The sequence below is a fragment of the Balaenoptera acutorostrata genome, chromosome 1 (genome assembly GCF_949987535.1).
Source record: "Balaenoptera acutorostrata chromosome 1, mBalAcu1.1, whole genome shotgun sequence".
Taxonomy (NCBI): Eukaryota; Metazoa; Chordata; class Mammalia; order Artiodactyla; family Balaenopteridae; genus Balaenoptera; species Balaenoptera acutorostrata.
This window is the reverse complement of record NC_080064.1, coordinates 15,202,603-15,222,598: the sequence shown is the minus strand read 5'-3', so window position 1 is coordinate 15,222,598 and position 19,996 is coordinate 15,202,603. Positions and strand designations below refer to the sequence as shown.

The window sequence follows — 19,996 nt, the reverse complement described above, 5'->3', positions numbered from 1 at the left end:
ACCAAAAAAACAACAAAAAAAAACCCCACCCCATAACAGAGAAGCCTTATGGAATTGACATTAGGCAGGGAGCCCATGCTCTGAAACCATTTCTTCTGGAGAGGAAAAAGAATTGGCACAAATTCTTTCAAAAAGAAATTACTCTGAATCAAGCTAACCCTGCACTTTAGGGCATGCTTAGTGCCCAAAAGGACATCATAAAACCAGCTAGTAGATAAACACACATTTTTAGAAAGAAGCAATTCCTTAACAATTCATCTGATACTATTTTAGTAACAAAACAACAGAGAACTTGCTCCACTAACTACATAAAAAATACTGCCTCATCACATCCCCAAGTGGATTTTATAACAAATTTAAAAGAATAACAACCAACAGCAGGATACCAGTGTATACCCTAAGCCACACTTTGTGTGGGGGTGGGCGGAACTAGGCTGATGGCCATCACTGTGACATATGGACCACTTCTAGTTAATCAATGCAACTTTTAGAAAAGTCTTTGCTCTTACCATGCCATATATCATAAAGCTTGACTTCACTGAAATTATTGAAAAAGCAAACATAATCAGCAAGAATTAAGAAGCAGGCTACATAATCTGACTGCAGTCCTGGGGTAGAAATGTACTTTGAATTTTTGGGGGGGCCGCGCCGGATGGCATGCAGGATCTTAGTTCCCCGAACAGGGATCAAACCCGGGCCCCTGCAGTGGAAGCGCGGAGTCTTAACCACTGGATTGCCAGCGAAGTCCCAGAAGTGTACTTTGGATATCCGTCCCTAAGCAGAACAAGTTGGAGCAATAAAGGTTCCTGTGGAATCAACTTTGTAGAAGTTGCAATTGCCAATGGACTTTCAACTGAGGAAGAATAACTCATTGTTGGGAGAGGCATAAAAAAATCCTTAGAAAGTCACTTAGAAAACATTTCTATGAAAGATTGATCACAGGGGAAAGAAGACCATAGACCCACTTTATTTATCAATAATTTATCATATAATTAAGATCTCACTCCAGCTTATAGTTAACATTTTAAACAAAGCTCCTAAATTTATAAGTCTAATGTATAGTTATCAATGCTAAATTTTCATCTGCATCTAAAAATTAAAATTGCAAAGCAACTCCATTTTAATTTGTATAATATAACAAGATGTATGAGCAAAAACTTAACTACCATATTCAACTGGCAGTTTATGAATATGAGAAACTACAGGAATTACAAGCAAGTTTTCAAGATCCTAGGAGCCATGGGCCAAACAACTTTATTCTTAAATGTCTGAAAGAAAAGATACAGCTTCCAAAAAATGAGAGATTTACTCTCCCACTGAGTGGGATGGCAAGAGCACCGATGCTGTCACGAGACAGGCCCAGTTCAGACCACTGGGCCATCCTCACCAGCCAGCTCTCTGACCTTAGGTCAGTGCTTTAACCTCGCCCGCCCTCAGCACGCTCATCTGTAGAGTGAAAACCATCTCCTAGGGCTGCTGTATTAGGAAAATGTAAAGGTATCTGCAGTGTCTGACACAGACTTCAATAAATAGTAGTAAGTTCTGCTACCTTTCTAAAAAAACTCAAAAGATGTCAAAACTGTAAGGTAATAGTTAAATCCTCTATTAAAACACAACTCCCTGGCTTGCGGAGGATCACACTGTGGGTGAACCAGAGCTGAAAATCAGAATCTATTTTTCCCACTCTTTGCATAGTTGACTTTATTTCATAGGCATTAGCAACTGTTTATAGAAATACATCAGGTTTTGCTACATGATTTTTTAAAAATAGGAGATTCCTTCAGACTCACTGCTGAACTAGAACATTTTGCTTTAAAATATAATAAAGATTTTCCTAGAGCTGTCTTGTGTTTAATAAAGCTATATTTATGCTTTGAACATGGATTAATATCAAACTGGCCTATTTAGAATGGGTGTGCTTTCCTGTTCAATCATGTTTCTATCAACACTATTACAATCATCAAATGCATTTGTTGTGACAGACAAACAAGAACGTGCTTTTATAGAAAAGTACGCTTGGGACTGAGTTTGGTGAGAATTACATTTCCAAGAAACATTCCTGATTTATGAAAGATGCTCAGGGCCCAATTTATGAGGGGAAAAAAAATAGTTTTAAGTCAACTCCAAACTGTGTTACTTAATCCTTTGAGGCAAAGACAGATTGTCCCAGGTGTCCATGTGTAAATGCCAAGTCATGTGAATTAACCAAGAAAGTGTGCCAGACCAAAGGCCCAGAGATGGTAAATGTGGTCTGTGTTAATCAGCTTCTCACAAGTCAACATTGCTGCAGGGTATGTAGAAAATAGACTAAGAAGGTGGCTATTTTACAAGACCTTAACCTTCCCGTTGCCTATCGGACTAGACAGAGGCTGAAACATCTGTAGGAATTTCTCCGGGGGACATCAAATACCAGGATTCTGATCAGAACAAGTAAAGCAGTCAGCAGAAAGCAGTAAAGATAGGGAAGGTAAATGTGGAAGTCATTACTGGTGTGCTCTGCTTGAAGAAAAGCCAAACTCACAAAAAGGGTCCTTTTAAATGAGTGCATATAGCACATAATCTAGCTTTCAGAGTTCTGACAGTCGTACAACTTTCCAAGAATGCAAAAAAGAAACATGGCTGTACACATTTTACTAAAATATAGTTAGTTAATTCACATGTGGGCATAGTATGTAGGAAAATGTGAAGACGCTCTGAAGATTAATTATTAAAGGGACATTGAAAAAATGCAGAATTACTAAGTTTCAATAAACACAATAAAAGATGCCATGTGTTACATTTATGGGGGCGAGGGTGATTTGGAGGTACTAACATTTATAGAGTGGCAGGCACTGTACTAACGTTTCTATATATTATTTCATTTGATCTACAGAACCACCTATGAGGTATACTATGATCTTGTCTTACAGAAGAGGAAACAATGTAAAGGGGTTAAGTGACTTACCCAAGTACACACAACTAAAAAGGGGAATTCAAACCCAAGCTGTCTGACTCCAAAATCATGGCTCTTCCCTATTCACAGAGATAAACCTCAGGGAGAGGTCAGGAGAGCAGCAGGGAGACTAGTCTATTGTTACATGACACAAAGTGTTTTTCTGGATTTTTTGGACTGTAGTGCTCTGCATGGGTAATTTATGACTATGTGACTCTTCAATCCCTCAAGAAAACAACAGAAACCACAGATGTTTGACTTATCAAGAGTGATAACAAAACCCTGAAATGACTTAGAATCAATGAGAAACAGTCAACAAGTCAAGCTGGGATGTACCTCCCTCTGTGCACTGGCTGGAGATAAAATGAATTCAAACTGTTCAAAAGGGACAGTTGAACAGTATTCAACTGGTATTTTCCAGCAAGTCCCTTCCCTCTCAATATCTCCAGCCCCTCCTCATCAATATCAGTAACTGGATTCTCATCTTTGTGAAAGTAAATATAAGAATCAGGGATTCATTATATCCTATGTATACATCATTATAGCTATTACGTTGTTGCCTATTCCTGATTCAAATGAAAAATCAATGGAGAAACAAGAACCAATGGTTTCTTTTCCTTATACATTTACTTGATCTATATTTATTAGCATTTATTAAGTAGAAGGCACTGGGGATAAATTTCTTTCCTCTTGGAGCACATCACTAGAGTATGTAGTGTTTATTCTTCAAAGAGTGGGAAATGTCACCCAGTGGTTACACTTCAGTTATAGGGTTATGTGGACTTGGGGGTAACATAGGCTAAACATGATTGAGAATACTGATTAGGTTACTTACTAGTGGTATGTCTCAGTCCCTGGACAAATTATATACCTTCTCTAGGGGTCAGTTTATTCATATAGAAAAATAGGAATACTAATATTGCCTATCCCTGACTGGGGAATAGCAAGGATGAAACAATATAAAATGTGTAAAAAGCTTGGAAAAACAGTGCATTGCACACAGTAACTGTAATTGCCTTCTTTTCCCACAAAAAGCATTTCAAGAACAAATATTTACTGAGCACTGAAGGGCAAGAGTACTGGGTTCAACAAGGGTCAGAAATAAATAAGACAGTCTCTTCCCTGGGGAGCTTGGGATCAAGAAGGAGTAACAAGTCAGGTATCCAGAAAACTGAACAAAAGCAGATCCTTGGTGCCGGGAGAGGGTCAGTGTTCTGCTGGTCGACAGGAAGGTGGGAACACATTTAGCAGAGTTTTTGTTTTTGTTTTTTTTAATCTTCAAGAAAGAAGTGGCATTTGAGTTGTCTTAAATGGTAGACTTTTAACAGCCAGAGTTGGGGAGGTGGGGTGGCGCGCCCCACCCAGCAGCCGCAGAGAAGCAGGGCTTGTGCAGGGAAATGGGAGCGGGGGCGGTCTAGGCGTGTCCCTGAGAGCAGGAGACAAGGCTAGAAAGGGACGGGGGCCTCTGAAGGCACCAGAAGCTGGACCAAGCAGTCTGCACAGCACTTAATTCAGGAGGCAGGGGCTTCCCTGAAGACTTTTTAGAAAGGCATAACATGACTGAAGCTGTGCTTTAAGAAGATTCATCTGACTAAGGTGTGTAGGATTACTTGGAAAAGAAGAGACATTTTGCTGGCAGAATTTACAGGACTTAAGAACTGATTAAGTGTGTGTATGTGTATCTGGGGTTTTGGGGGGGTGCAGTGGGAAAGAAAATGCTGAGAACTTCTACCTGGATAATTAAAAACATTGGTGCTGGGGCTTCCCTGGTGGCACAGTGGTTAAGAATCCGCCTCCCAATGCAGGAGACACAGGTTCAAGCCCTGGTCCAGGAAGATCCCACATGCCGCGGAGCAACTAAGCCCGTGCGCCACAACTACTGAGCCTGTGCTCTAGAGCCCGCGAGCCACAACTACTGAGCCCACGTGCCACAACTACTGAGCCCGTGCACCTACAGCACGTACTCCACAACAAGAGAGGCCACTGCAATGAGAAGACTGCGCACCACAACGAAGAGTAGCCCCCGCTTGCCGCAACTAGAAAGCCCGCACACAGCAACAAAGACCCAACGCAGCCCTAAATAAATAAATAAATAAATAAATAAATAAATAAATAAAACATTGGTGCTATTTAAAAGTCATCAAATAACCTTTTAATACCAAATTCCCTTAACAAATCTAAAATATAACTTGATTTATACAAATGCAACATCTACAATGTTTTCATGAACACCAAATAACATCACATAAAGTGAAGAGCATTTGCTAAGCACTAATGCTTCAGGATTAAATTACCTCATTACATCTTCACAATAAACTTCTCTTATTAGCCCCATTTTATAGACCAAGAAACTGACACACAGAAAGGTTAAGTAACTTGCCTCAGGTCACATGTCTGGGATTTGAACCCAGGCAGTCTGACTCCAGAGGCCTCGTCTTTGGTCACCATGTTAACCCTGCCACCAGTATGGCCTCCTCACAGATATACAAAGTTATTATAATCAACCTGACTTACCAAAGGAAACGAAATACCTTCCAAAATTCATCCTAGCCAACACTATGTGTGGGCATTTCCTTCATTACACAAACTGAGCACCCACTGTGTGCCAAGCACTATGCTAGGCCCCAGGAAATAAGGTCCCGCACTCAGTAAGTTCATGATTTAGTGTTAGAGCCTACTGATAATTAGAAACTCAAAGTACAAGGAACAATGACAGAAACAGGATGTGCTCGAGGCACTAAGAAGGGTACCCAAACCATCCTGGAGGGTTAGAGAAGGGAGTGGGAGAGAAGGTGACAAGAGAAATGGACTACGAGGAGCTCCCGGTTACTAAGTTACCAAGTGTGCGGCGGGAGACAAAGCAAGACAGTCCTTTATGGCAAACTAAGGATCTTGGCCTCTATTACAAGCAGTAGGGAAGCAGTGGCAGAAATTAAGCAGGGAAACAACATATCAGATGTGTACTTTACAACAGCCCACTCACAGCAATGAGGACAGATTTGAAGAAGGCTCCATCAAAGATGGAGACACCAGTTAGGAGAAAGCCATTGCAGTAGGCCAGGTGGGAGCTAGGTCCAGACTTCTGATTCTCCCTTCTCTGCTTTCTGACTGAAAAATGTGACCCTACATACTTTGGTCTCTCCTCAACACCACACTCCCCCCACCCCCTGCCTTTGTATACTCCATGCCTAGCAGAAATGAGAGACGGTACTAAAGGTAAGCAGGACAGGTTAAAGCACGACTCTGACCAGGGATTAGGAATTTCTGAGGAGTGGGAGTGACCACACTTTATGATGATTCTTAGATAAGGGATCCTTAGGTAAAGATATAGTCATGGACAGAGATGCAGAGATGGAAAAGGGGGTCAAATATTTTAAAAATATACCAATGGTTTTGCATTTAAGGTATAGTATTGGTGCAAATGGTGACTATCCCAGACCAGCATTCACAAAAGTGTGGGAATGGCTTGCCTGAATTTCGGGGACCTCCGTGAGCAAGCAACTTTTTCTTTGCTGTTCAAATCTGGCTCTCAGGCTTCCCTGGTGGCGCCGTGGTTAAGAGTCCGCCTGCCAATGGAGGGGACACGGGTTCAAGCCCTGGTCTGGGAAGATCCCACACGCCGCGGAACAACTAAGCCTGTGCGCCACAACTACTGAGCCTGCGCTCTAGAGCCCGCGAGCCACAACTACTTAAGCCCGCACACCTGAAGCCCGTGCTCCGCAACCAGAGAAGCCACCGCAATGAGAAGCCCATGCACCGCAACAAAGAATAGCCCCCACTCGCCACAACTAAAGAAAGCCCGTGCACAGCAACGAAAACCCAGCACAGCCAAAAATAAATAAAATAAATAAATTTTTTTAATTAATTAATTTAATTTAAATGTCTTCTTAAAAATCTGGCTCTCATAAGGTGCCCAAGACTATGAGGTTTAGGAAACAGCACCCAGCTGACTTTCTATCATAGTAGTATTCTACAGTCATTCTTTTTTTGTTTTTTTTAAATTTATTTATTTATTTATTTTTGGCTGCATTGGGTCTTCATTGCTGTGCGCGGGCTTTCTCTAGTTGCGGCAAGCGGGGGCTACTCTTGGTTGCGGTGTGCGGGCTTCTCATTGTGGTGGCTTCTCTTGTTGTGGAGCACAGGCTCTAAGCGCGCGAGCTTCAGTAGTTGTGGCTCGTGGGCTCTAGAGCGCAGGCTCAGTAGTTGAGGCGCACAGGCTTAGTTGCTCCGCGGCATGTGGGATCTTCCAGGACCAGGGATCGAACCCGTGTCCCCTGCATTGGCAGGCAGATTCTTAATCACTGTGCCACCAGGGAAGCCTACAGTCTTTCTTAAAGGCATAAGTACTCTACAAAGCCCCATAAATAAACCTCTCCAAATCACTGGGCTTGCATACATTAAGAAACCAAAAATTTAGTTCTCATACACTGCGTGAAGAAAAAAAAATTCTTCCTAAAGATAAGCCATGTGCTGAAATACAATGAACTTCAAGTTGCAGTTGGAACAAGGGGAAAAAAGCTGTGATTTTTGTCAATGGTCACAGCCAATCTCTTCCGGGAAAACATAAGATTAGTAGCATTTATACTAATGTCAAGACAACATAAGATTAGAACAGTAATATACTGTATTTTTGCTTCTAATCAGATGGGGATATTATAAGCTCACATACAGGCTTATGCTGAAATGGTTAAAAAAAAATGAATTCCTACAACTCATGGACTTCAATGTAGTCATCTGAAATGATGCCAAGAAACTAGCAGCTTTCTTAGGACTACCTTCCTAGTAAAAAGTGAATTATGTTGCTCAAATCATTTGCTTCAGTTAATCATTTAAAATCTATCAAAAAGGAATTCTGAGTAGTTTATATGTGCAGGTTGTGACAAACAATCAGAAACATTTGTTTCTAACATTTGTCAAAATAAAGTAGGTCTACAGATACATCAACAATTATGTCAGAGTGTTATAATAATTACAAATTATCCTAAGCATTCTAATGCAGGTTTAGGTTGGATAAACAAAACATAGTAAAAGCAATGGATTTCAATTCCTCCCATATACACTGTTAACTATTAATCAAATTCTACCTGAAGATATACACAATTGAAGCAACTTGGTGGTGGGTCTCTATTATTTTAAACAAGCACCTGGGCCACACTGCTATCTGCCCCCGCATCTACCCTCTCTCCCAGACACATCTCACTTGTACCATTTTTCTAAACGGCTCCCCATCCTCCGTTAATATTGACCATAGTTTCATATCCCATATTCTTCCAAAATGTTATTCTAAGTGGTACCCCCCCCCCCTTTTTTAAATACGGAATGCTTCACAAATGTGTGTGTCATCCTTGCTCGGGGGCCATGCTAACCTTCTCTGTATCATTCCAATTTTTTTTAGTATATGTGCTGCCGAAGTGAGCTCACCTCTTTATCCTTTATTTCTTGTTCCTATCATGCTTTCTTTTTTTTTTTTTTTTTTTTTTTAAAGGATTTTCTTATTTATTTATTTATTTATTTATTTTTGGCTGTGTTGGGTCTTCGGTTCGTGCGAGGGCTTTCTCCAGTTGCGGCAAGCGGGGGCCACTCTTCATCGCGGTGCGGGGACCGCTCTTCATCGCGGTGCGCGGGCCTTTCTCTATCGCGGCCCCTCCCGTCGCGGGGCACAGGCTCCAGACGCGCAGGCTCAGCAATTGTGGCTCACGGGCCCAGCCGCTCCGCGGCATGTGGGATCTTCCCAGACCAGGGCTCGAACCCGTGTCCCCTGCATTAGCAGGCAGATTCCCAACCACTGCGCCACCAGGGAAGCCCCCCTATCATGCTTTCTAAAAAGCATTTCAGGGACTTCCCTGGTGGTCCAGTGGTTAAGAATCCGCCTTCCAATGCAGGGGATGCGGGTTCAATCCCTGGTCAGGGAACTAAGATCCCATCATGCCGCAGGGCAACTAAGCTCACGTGCCACAACTAGAGAGCCCATGTGCCGCAACTACAGAGCCCACATGCTCTGGAGCCCGTGCCACAAAACTAGAGAGAAGTCCTCGCGCCGCAACGAAAGATCCCAAGTGCCCCAACTAAGACACGATGCAGCCAAAAATAAATAAATAAATAATTTTAAAAATAAATAAATAAAAAGCATTTCAAATTCACTTTCTCCACTTCTTTTAAAAATGACAAGTTAATGGGCTTCCCTGGTGGCGCAGTGGTTGAGAATCTGCCTGCTAATGCAGGGGACACGGGTTCGAGCCCTGGTCTGGGAAGATCCCACATGCCACGGAGCAGCTGGGCCCGTGAGCCACAATTGCTGAGCCTGCGCGTCTGGAGCCTGTGCCCCGCGACGGGAGGGGCCGCGATAGAGAAAGGCCCGCGCACCGCGATGAACAGCGGTCCCCGCACCGCGATGAAGAGTGGCCCCCGCTTGCCGCAACTGGAGAAAGCCCTCGCACGAACCGAAGACCCAACATAGCCAAAAATAAATAAATAAATAAATAAATAAATAAATAAGAAAATCCTTTAAAAAAAAAAAAAAATGACAAGTTAAATTGTTAACAATCATTATCTAGATTCCAATGGACTTTCACTTTAAGTAGTACAGTTCTTTTTTTTTTTTTTAACAAGTATGTATTTAGTCAAAAAAAAAAAAGACCTAAAAATTATAAGCTATGCTTTCTTTAAAGTCATTCTAGGGAATTCCCTGGCGGTCCAGTGGTTAGGACTCCGTGATTTCACTGCTGAGGGCGCGGGTTCAATCTCTGGTCAGGGAACTAGGATCCCAGAAGCTGTGCGGTGTGACCAAATTTAAAAAAAAAAAAAAGTCATTCTAATTATTCTGTTTGTTCCTTTTTCTTTTTTTGTCCACTTCATTTCCCATTATGTTTGTTGCTGAAAGAGTCTGTGTGTGCAGATGTACTATATGTATGAATATTCGACCCTGTGTTGGGTGAGTGTAGTCTGGCAGGGCTGTGGCAGGGGAGTCGTAAAGAATGAGAAGTCTAGAGAAGTTACATTTGTCACGGGCAGGATTTACCAACCTTGACTGCTGACATTTGGGGCTGGTATTCCTTTGTTGTGGATGCTGTCGTTTCAGCGGCATCCCTGTCCGCGACCCACCAGATGTCAGTACCCCCACTCCCCCATCCCCCAGTATGGCAACCATACATGGCACCAAACATTGCCACATGTCCCTGGGGGTGAGGGGGTACTTCACCCCCAGTCTAGGGGTTTACAGTTTATAAAATACTTTCACAACCATTAGGTTATTACCTAATCCTGGGCTTCATCAAAACCATGTAGGGATTAGCATCCCAAATTTACAGAAGAGGAAACTGAGGCTCAAAGAAGCCAAAGACTGTCCCAAGCTCACTCGGCTCAAGGCCCACTCTTTCTTTTTTGGCTGCACCGTGCCAAATGGTACACGACCAGGGATTGAACCTGGGCCACAGCAGTCAAAGCACTGAGTCCCAACCACTAGACCACCAGGGAATTCCCAAGGCCGACTCTTCTTTCAATGTCCCACACACTGCTTTTCCAGCTGAAGGAGGTTAACACTGCAGGCCCTCAGTTTCCTCACCCTTACAGTGAGAGGCTGGACACAATTCCCTTCCTTCTTCCTCTTCTTTCTTTCAAAGCAGAAAGCCTTTCTTCCAGAGAAATCTTCTGTGAAAACCCAGTACATTCAAAAGATAAAACTAAGCTGCTATTTGAGGAGTCCAAGTAGCATCCAGGCCCTACCCTCCTGAACCCTGTACTTGTCCCCCCCCCAGATGGGCCCCACAAACTCTAGGGCTCTATAGACCACATTTTGAAAACATGATAAATAAACTCCCCTGTTTGTTGTAACATATAAGTTATATGATTCTAGATAGCCGTTTCTCAGTTAGAAATGGTCTCTAGCTGAAATAGGAAGCAAACACATTCAATAGAAATGTTATCTTAAACCAAGGTCCAAACTACGTTACTGACTGGTCAGTGGTAGGAGAATGGAGAGAGTGTGTGTTTGTGTGCCCCAAGTGTGTGGGACCCCAGTGACTGGGTAAATCCAGGAGGAGTTGTAAAGCAGCAGTCTCGTGGACAAATCTGTCCAATATCCAGAACAGAAACAGGTTCCAAACAAATCACTCTATAGGAACAGACCCTGGGAAATACATCTCAAATTCTCCAGACATCATTTTTCCAATCTGTTAAATGAAAGGGTTGAAATCACTGTTATCAGTCTTTTTTCCCTCCAAAGCATTCAAATTATTTTTCCAAATAAAATCTTATGCAGAAAATATATAAATACAACAGATCAAAGTAGAGTTGCTCTGTTCGGGCAGGGGGAGGCGACTGGGCTGAAAGCCTGACTAGAAATCCATTTGCTTGGCCTTCCCTTTCCGCTCTGTACCTAGCCCCCCTCCGCCAGTGGCAACCACTAGGGTACTTTGGAAGACATTTAAAAACCACTAGACCAAATGAATCCCTAAGGCTCCTTCCAGCTCTAATAATCTATCATTCTGTAAGTCTATGTATTCATGGAAGTTATTCAACTGGGGCCAAAAAGGAAAGCAACAATGGGACATCACGTCCACCAAGCGCAAATCCCATTAACCTGTCAATCAATGAGAAACTTCATTAATAGTTACCAGTGTAATTTCAAAGTTAGTGAAAAGCTTATTTAAACTAACCTATTAAATAACAAAACTAGACTTAACATATTTATTTAAAGATTATTCATAGTCCTCAACTGTAGGAACCAAATGAACTCAGTAAATAATTTTTTGCACAGAAATTGTTCTCATGTTTATTTCCTTACATCATAAAAAGAGCAAAGTTAATGATCCTCCCCACCAAGCATCATTATCATTCCAAAAAGTAATTTGGATTAAGTTTATTGTTTATCATTCCATTTATATAAGTAGGATCGTTTATCACACATGATGTTCTAAAATTTGCTTTTCTCACTTTATGATTATCAAGGACACCTTTCAAGGACATATATATAAGACTTTTTGTGAACATATGTTTTCATTTCTCCTGAGTAAATAAATACCCAGGAGTAGAATGAATAGATGGTATGTTTAACTTTATAAGAAACTACCAGTTTTACAAAACGATTGTGCCATTATACTTCCCCAACAACAGTGTACAAGAATTCCAGTTGCGCCACATCCTAGAAAACTTTAATGTTGTCAGTCTTTTAAACTATTTTAATGGGTGTATAGGGGTATCTCATTATGATTTTAATTTGCATTTCCCCAACGCCCATTGATGTTAACATCTTTTCATGTTCTTATTTGCCATTAATATAACTTCTTTTGCAATGAATCTTTTCAAACATTTAACCAATTTTCTCAGATGGATTGTCTTCTTATGATGAAATTTTAAAATTCTTTATTCTGGAAACAAGTCCTTTATCAGATATATGTATTGCAAATATTCTCTCCCATTCTGTGGCTTGCCTTTTTTTGTTCTCTTAATGGTGTCTTTCAAAGAGCAAGTTTTACATTTTGATCAAATCCAGCATATCAATTTTTTTCTTTGTGATTTTGCTTTCTGTGACCTAAGAAATCTTTTCTTTTTTAAGGACTCTTTTTGAACTCAAGGTCACAAAGATTTTTCTCCTATGCTTTCTTTTAGAAATATTTAGTTTTAGCTTTTACATGTCTGTGATTCTTCAAGTTAATTTTTATATGTGATAATGAGGTTCATTTTTTTTCTCTCTATGGATACCCAGTTATTCTAGCACAATTTCTTGAAAAGATTTTCCTTTCCCCATTAAACTGTCTTGGCATCTTTGTCAAAAATGAATTAACAATATACTTATGGGTCTATTTCTAGACACTAGCCAATCTCACCGATTTATACGTGTATCCCTTCTCCAACACCACACTGTCTTGTTTACTGAAGCTTTACAGTAAGTCTTGAAATCAGGTAATGTTAGTCTTCCAACTTTGTTTTTCTTTTAAAAAATCGCTTTGGGGACTTCCCTGGCAGTTCCGTGGTTAAGACTCCGCGCTTCCACTGCAGGGGGCAGGGGTTCAATCCCTGGTTGGGGAACTAAGATCCCGCATGCCTCAGGGCACAGCCAAAACAAACAAAAAAAAAATCACTTTTTTTTGTTTACATTTTTACATTGTTTACATTGTTTACATTTTCATGTGGATTTTTAAATGAACTTCTCAGTTTCTACAAGTATCTTTGAGCATTATTTTTCTTGCTGAAAAAGAGATAATATAAACTTCCTCACTGAATTGCTAGGAGAGTAAAAAGGGGATAATACATTAGTGTGCCAGATATGGTGGCACATAACAGGTATTCAATTAATGTTAACTTCCTCTCTCTTTCCCTCTCTTGGCCTTTAAATAAACAGGATCCAACCTAGCAATGCCCTAACATTTCAATAGTGGGTCAATGGCCGTGGTAAAAATATTACCACACCAAACGACTTTTATAAGTAAATATTTGTATTTTCCCTTGGATTCAACACTGAAATGCACTTGCCAGAAAAAGCAATTCAGCATATTTACTAATAAACTGTTTCAGGCCACATTTTAGGAAAGCATAAAACCACAGCCAGAACAAAAATTTAAATATGTTTTCAAGTTCCATATAGTGCCTAATTACATTATTCTACAATACTAACAGAAAATTCTCCTCTAGGAAGATCACAATGTTCCATTATTCATATTGCTGCCGCAAATGGAAAAAGGATTTCTGCTCCCAAACATTGTTTATAAATACATATAACAAACAAAATATGGCTACTAATTCAACAATTAACATGTACTAATTTGAAACCCAAACCTATAAACAACCAGAAACCTTTGCAGTATTTTAGTTTACCCTAATTGATATCACTCCATGAAACGGAGAGGTATCAGTTTGCAAACACAGGCTACCAGAAGGCACTTTTTGGTGAGCCACCAATACTTTGTGGTAACCCATATTTATCAGATGAACTGATACTTAAAGAAAAACAGTAATTTGCTTTCTTTTTCCATGACTATTCAATGGCCTCTTTCAGTATAGTATTTTTTTTTGAATTTTTGAATTTTATTTATTTTTTATACAGCAGGTTCTTACTAGTTATCTATTTTATACATATTAGTGTATACATGTCAATCCCAATCTCCCAATTCATCCCACCACCACCACCACACCCCCGCCACTTTCCCCACGTGGTGTCCATACATTTGTTCTCTACATCTGTGTCTCTATTTCTGCCCTGCAAACCAGTTCATCTGTACCATTTTTCTAGGTTCCACATATATGCCTTAATATACGATATTTGTTTTTCTCTTTCTGACTTACTTCACTCTGTATGACAGTCTCTAGATCCATCCACGCCTCTACTCTTTATGGTTGAGCAATATTCCACTGTATATATGTACCACATCTTTATCCATTCGTCTGTCGATGGGCATTTAGGTTGCTTCCATGACCTGGCTATTGTAAATAGTGCTGCAATGAACATTGGGGTGCATGTGTCTGTCTGTTTTTTTTTTTTTTTTTTTTTTTTTTTTTGGCTGCGTTGGGTCTTCGTTGCTGCGCGCAGGCTTTCTCTAGTTGCAGCAAGCGGGGGCTACTCTTAGTTGTGGTGCGTGGGCTTCTCATTGCAGTGGCTTCTCTTGTTGCGGAGCACGGGCTCTAGGCGCGTGGGCTTCAGTAGTTGTGGCACGTGGGCTCAGTAGTTGTGGCTCACGGGCTCCAGAGCGCAGGCTCAGTAGTTGTGGTGCACGGGCTTAGTTGCTCCGTGGCATGTGGGATCTTCCCAGACCAGGGATCGAACCTATGTCCCTTGCATTGGCAGGCGGATTCTTAACCACTGTGCCACCAGGGAAGTCCCGCATATGCCTTTTTTTTTTCTTAACATCTTTATTGGAGTATAATTGCTTCACAATGGTGTGTTAGTTTCTGCTTTACAACAAAGTAAATCAGTTATACATATACATATGTTCCCCTATCTCTTCCCTCTTGCGTCTCCCTCCCTCCCACCCTCCCTATCCCACCCCTCTAGGTGGTCACAAACCACCGAGCTGATCTCCCTGTGCTACCGCATGTGCCTTTTTGAATTATGGTTTTCTCTGGGTGTATGCCCAGTAGTGGGATTGCTGGGTCATATGGTAATTCTATTTTTAGTTTTTTAAGGAACCTCCATACTGTTCTCCATAGTGGCTGTATCAATTTACAGTCTGACCAACAGTACAAGAGGATTCCCTTTTCTCCACACCCTCTCCAGCTTTTGTTGTTTGTAGATTTTCTGATGATGACCATTCTAACTGGTGTGAGGTGATACCTCACTGTAGTTTTGATTTGCATTTCTCTAATAATTAGTGATGTTGAGCAGTTGAGCAGCTTTTCACGTGCTTCTTGGCCATCTATATGTCTTCTTTGAGAAATGTCTATTTAGGTCTTCTGCCCATTTTTTGATTGGGTTGTTTGTTTTTTTAATATTGAGCTGCTTGAGCTGTTTAAACATTTTGGAGATTAATCCTTTGTCCATTGATCCGTTTGCAAATATTTTCTCCCATTCTGAGGGTTGCCTTTTCGTCTTGTTTGTAGTTTCCTTTGCTTTGCAAAAGCTTTTAAGTTTCATCAGGTCCCATTTGTGTTTATTTTTGTTTTTATTTCCATTACTATAGGAGATGGATCAAAAAAGATCTTGCTGTGATTTACATCAAAGAGTGTTCTTCCTACGTTTTTCTCTAAGAGTTTTATAGTGTCTTGTCTTACATTTAGGTCTCTAATCCATTTTGAGTTTATTTTTGTGTATGGTGTTAGAGAGTGTTCTAATTTCATTCTTTTACATGTAGCTGTCCAGTTTTCCCAGCACCACTTACTGAAGAGACTGTCTTTTCTCCGTTGTATATCCTTGCCTCCTTTGTTATAGATTAGTTGACCAGTATAGTATTATTTTAAAATTAAAATGGTCTTAAACAATCAATTTAACTACACATAATTGATTAGCGGATGAATACACAAAACCTGCTGGTTAATTCTAAGGTAGGTCAGCTGCTAAATCATTTACTGTCCTACTTTCTTAGCAAGGAAGGAACAAGGCCAAACCCTTTCTTTTCATGAAGATGAATGCATGGCAAAGCATTATCTTTCATCTCTGTTGACTGAGCTGCATATACCCAGTGACAAATCTCAAGACATAACAGAAATTAATAAACTGCAAAATGTTACTTGGGCTCCCCTCCTGCCTCTCCTACTTGTCAACCGCAATTCCACTCTCCATTTATGTAGGTTTGACGTCACCCTGACGACTCCTGCTCGTGAGCCTGCGTTTCAAGTTCTGTAAACATTACTGCTGTACTGTCACCATTACATCCGTCTCCATTCCACTCCTTCTGCCCCCATCTTAGTTCTGGGTTCCTCTAACCTGATCATTTCACTTATGACATGACTTTGCAATAATATGCTAATACATCCCTTGCCCTCATTCTGGCCCTTTCCAATTCATTCTCATAATACTTCAGGGATCTTTCTGAAATCAGACATTCAACCACGTCACTCTTCAGCTTAACATTTAATGGTTTTTCTCAATGCTACACAAAGAGCCATACAATCCAGTAATCCCACTCCTAGGAACATACCCAAGAGAAATGAAAACATATGTCCATATAAAAACTGGTATACTTGGTCACAGCAGCATTATTCATAATAGCGAAAAAGTGTAAACAACCTAAATGTCCATCAACTGATAAATGGATAAACAAAATGTGGTATATCCATACCATAGAATATTATTTGCTACCAGATGTCAATACTATCCAAAGGGATCTACAGGTTCGATGCAATCCCTATCAAAATCCTATGATATTTTCTGCAGAAATATAAAAGCCATCCTAAAATTCATATGGAATCTCAAGGGACCCTGAATAGCCAAAATAATCTTGAAAAAGAACAAACCAAGAGACACTTTTCCTGATTTCAAAACTTACTACAAAGCTACAGTTATCAAAACAATGTAGTACTGGGAATTCCCTGGTGGTCCAGTGGTTAGAACTCAGAGCTTTCACTGCCGTGGGCCCGGGTTCAACCCCTGGTCAGGGAACTAAGATCTCTCAAAACGCACGGCACGGTCAAAAAAAAAAAAAAAAACAGTGTAGTACTGGCATAAAGACAGACAGATAGACCAATGGAATAGACAGCCCAGAAATAAACCCTTGCATATATGGTCAAATGGTTTTTGACAAGGGTGCCAAGACCATTCAGTGGGGAAAGGCCTGTGTTTTCAACAAATGGTTCTGGGAAAACTGGATATCCACATGCAAAAAAAATGAAATCAGACTCTCCTTATCTGGCACCATATACAAAAATTAACTGAATACAGCTCAAAAACCTGTAAGACTCTAAGAGGAAACATAGGGCAAAAACATCATCACATTGGATTTGGCAATGATTTCTTGGATATGAAATCATACAAATACATATATCGGTCTCTGCCTCCAGTTCCTGGCAGAGAGCTCTTAAATCCCTTAGAACTTCCTGGGTGATAGGCGTGTCTTTTACTCTAATGAGGCGACTCTTGATGGGCTCCTGCATGGCTTCAGGATGAGGGCTGATCACCAGAAAGACCAAGTCACGCTTGGAATTTCCAGCCTCATCCCCCATCCTCCAAGAAGGGGAGAGGGGCTGGAGACTGAGTTAATGATTAATCATGCCTTCATGATGAAGCTTCCGAAAAATCCCAAAAGTATGGGGTTCTGAGAGCTTCCAGGATGGTGAACAAATCTACATGCCAGGAGGGCAACATGCCAGGAGGGAGGTGCACCCCACCTCCACAGAAACAGAAGCTCCTGGCTTGGGACCCTTCAGGACCTCACCAAATGTATCTCTTCATCTGGCTGTTCATTCAGAATCTTTAGTATCCTTGGTAATAAACTGGTAATCTACTAAACAAACTGTTTTCCCGAGCTCTGTGAGCCATTCTAACAAATTATTGAACCCTAAGAGGGAACCATGGGAACCTCTGATTCATAGCCAGTCAGTCAGAAGCGTAGGTAACAATCTGGACTTCTGATTGGCATCTGAAGTGAGAGTCTTAGGGGACTAAGCCCTTAACTCAAAGGGTCTGTGCTATCCTGTTATTGTCAGAATTGAATTGTGCAATGGAGCACCCAGCTGGTGTCAGAGAATATCTTGGTGTGGAAAACCAACACATCTGCCATCAGAAGTACTGTCAGTATGAGAGTAGATGAGAAACGAGATTTTTGCTGCTCAGACACCAAAAGCACAGTCAACAAAAGAAAAAATTGACAAACTGGATTTCATAAAAATTTTTTAATTTTGTGCACCAAAAGACAATACCAGCAGAGCAAAAAGGTATCCCACATACATGGGAGAAAATATTTGCAAATCACAGATCCGATAAAGGATTAATATCAAGAATATATAGAGATGGGACTTCCCTTGTGGCACAATGGTTAAGAGTCTGCCTGCCAGTGCAGGGGACACGGGTTCAAGCCCTGGTCCGGGAAGATCCCGCATGCCGCAGAGCAACTAAGCCCATGTGCCACAACTACCGAGCTTGTGCTCTAGAGCCGGAGAGCCACAACTACTGAGCCCACGTGCTGCAACTACAAGCCTGCACGCCTAGAAGCCTGTGACCGCAACGAGAAGCCACTGCAATGAGAAGCCCGCGCACCGCAACAAAGAGTAGCCCCCGCTCGCCACAACTAGAGAAAGCCCACGCGCAGCAACAAAGACCCAATGCAACCAAAAATAAATAAATAAATAAATATTCTAAAAAAGAATATATAGAGAAATCCTAAATGCAACAACAACAAAAATAATTCAAAGACGGACAAAGAGGGCTTCCCTGGTGGCACAGTGGTTAAGAATCTGCCTGCCAATGCAGGGGACACGGGTTCGAACGCTGGTCCAGGAAGATCCCACATGCCGTGGAGCAACTAAGCCCGTGCGCCACAACTACTGAGCCTGCGCTCTAGAGCCCGTGAGCCACAACTACTGAGCCCGCGTGCCACAACTACTGAAGCCCGCACGCCTAGAGCCCATGCTCCACAACAAGAGAAGCCACCACAATGAGAAGCACGCGCACCCCAACGAAGAGTAGCCCCCGCTCGCCACAACTAGAGAAAGCCCGCGTGCAGCAACGAAGACCCAGCGCAGCCAAAAATAAATGATTAAAAAAAAAAAAAAAGATGGACAAAGGACTTGAACTGACATTTCTCCAAAGAAGATATACAAATGACCAATAAGTATATGGAAAGATGCACTGAACATCACTAATTATTAGAGAAATGCAAATCAAAGTTACAATGAGATACTACCTTACATTGATTAGGATGGCTACTATTAAAAAAAATTTTTTTAAAGAAAAGAACAAATGTTGGTGAGGATGTGAAGAAACTGGGACTCTTGTGCAGTGTAAGTAAGAATGTAAAATGGTACAGCCACAACGGGCTTCCCTGGTGGCACAGGGGTTAAGGATCTGCCTGCCAATGGAGGGGACACGGGTTCGAGTCCTGGTCCGGGAAGATCCCACATGCCGCAGAGCAACTAAGCCCGTGTGCCACAACTACTGAGCCCACGACTCACAACTACTGAAGCCCGCGGGCCTAGAGCCCGTGCTCCACAGCAAGAGAAGCCACTGCAATGAGAAGCCCACACACCGCAACAAAGAGTAGCCTCCACCAGCCGCAACTAAAGAAAGCCCACACGCAGCAAGGAAGACCCAACACAGCCTAAATAAATACATAGAGTAAACCTTGAAGACATTATACAAAGTAAAATAAGCCAATCTCAAAAAGACAAATACTGTATGATTCTACTTACATGAGGTACTTAAGAGTAGTCAAAATCACAGAGACAGAAAGTAGAGTGGTGGTTGCCAGGGGCTGGAAGGTATGCGCAGGAGTAGAGAGTTATTGTTAACTGGGTACAGAGTTCCAGTTTTACAAGATGAAGAGTTATGGAGATAGATGATGGTAATGAGTGTACAGCACTGTGAACATATTTAATACCCCTTAGTGGTACACCTAAAGACGGTTAAGATGGTCAATTTAAAAATGTTTTAATTTAAATTAAAATTTTAAAAATTTTATTGAAATATAGTTGATTTACAAT

At 41.3% G+C, this 19,996-nt stretch overlaps 2 protein-coding genes and 1 non-coding gene across 4 annotated transcripts in view; all 3 read right to left on the bottom strand.

Moving 5' to 3' along the window:
• Nucleotides 1–19,996, bottom strand: part of MICOS10 (mitochondrial contact site and cristae organizing system subunit 10) — a 36,425-nt gene that overhangs the window by 7,405 nt on the left and 9,024 nt on the right. The window lies entirely within an intron of this gene.
• NBL1 (NBL1, DAN family BMP antagonist) overlaps nt 1–19,996 on the bottom strand; it is a 64,094-nt gene that overhangs the window by 35,085 nt on the left and 9,013 nt on the right. The gene's annotated exons all lie outside the window — the stretch shown is intronic.
• LOC114236828 (U6 spliceosomal RNA) lies at nt 8,241–8,351 on the bottom strand. The gene has a single exon (XR_003622688.1). It is a non-coding gene; the product is annotated as a U6 spliceosomal RNA (small nuclear RNA).